Source organism: Gavialis gangeticus, unplaced genomic scaffold, assembly GCF_001723915.1.
Source record: "Gavialis gangeticus isolate Ggan-Ray unplaced genomic scaffold, GavGan_comp1, whole genome shotgun sequence".
NCBI lineage: Eukaryota > Metazoa > Chordata > Crocodylia > Gavialidae > Gavialis > Gavialis gangeticus.
Genome location: NW_017728964.1, coordinates 4,918,321 through 4,919,397, shown reverse-complemented (window position 1 = coordinate 4,919,397; position 1,077 = coordinate 4,918,321). Strand labels below are relative to the sequence as shown.

The following is a 1,077-nucleotide window of genomic DNA, read 5'->3' as shown; positions in this document are numbered from 1 at the left end:
CCCGGGGGGGGGGGGGGGCTGGGAAAAGGTTTCCCCGCCCCGGGGGGGGCCCCCGGGGGGGGGGGGGGACTTGATCCAGCCCCATGGGGGCTGTGGGGGAAGGGGCATAGGCCAGGCCCAACCTGCTATATAGGACTTGGGTTTGGGGAATTTGGCCACGGAGGATGATGACCATATGTATTGTTAGTGCTCCCTCACCAGCAAATTTTCCCATCTGTGAGGAGCCCTGCAAGCCGGGTACCCATGGCTCTGTGGGCCCCATTTGGCTGGTAGGCCAGAGGTTAGCATCCCTGGTGTAAGGGATGTGGCTTTACTTAGGACTGTTTCATGTAGGTTTTCCTGTCTACTCAGGTGTTTATTTTCAAGTGTCTACTTAAGCTCTGCCTTAAGGTGCAAAGGCTGAGTCGGTGTCTGTAATAGCTGTTCATCCCTAGTGTTTTTGATAATATGTTCACATGCATCATTCCAGTGCACAAGCTTCGAGCTACACTGTTGCTCCCAGCTTGTTTCATGATCACTTGAAGGACATGACAAGGACTGTTGATCCATTCTTCTGAATGAGATGAGCAGATAATAGGTCTGGGTCATGTCATCAGCAAGAAAATGCCCTGGAGTCAGGCTAAGTAGTGAGGCGGTATTTCTGCTGCTGTCTGGAAAATATGCAGATTCCTTTTCTTACAAGTGTTTTTCAGAAAGGAGCTATCTTCATTTGCTTTTCACTTCTCCACTGTGGTGAATTTTTGCACAATACTTAAGAGCACATAGCAAAATAAGGCTTCTACTGGTGTTTATTAGGATGCTCCTAAGCACAGTCAGAGGCGCATATGGGGCAACATGTTCTATCAGAAGCAAGCCTTTCAGAAGGTTGTTATATGACCAAACCCACAGGGTACTTTGGAGCTTCCTGGAGGGGTTTTTGAATATTTAATAAGAGATCACAGAAGTGAAGGAATTAGGCTGGATTTAGAAGGAGGTTATCCAGATAAAAAAAAAAATTATATGAAAAAATGTCCTGCGTAGACTTTAAAAAATTTAAAAGGTGGGGGGGGGGGGGCTTCCAGCTCCAGCTTTGACTAG

General features: G+C 47.6%; 1 protein-coding gene across 11 annotated transcripts in view; it reads left to right on the top strand.

The window, feature by feature from the left end:
* Window positions 1–1,077, top strand: part of ARHGAP44 (Rho GTPase activating protein 44) — a 111,111-nt gene that overhangs the window by 25,651 nt on the left and 84,383 nt on the right. The gene's annotated exons all lie outside the window — the stretch shown is intronic.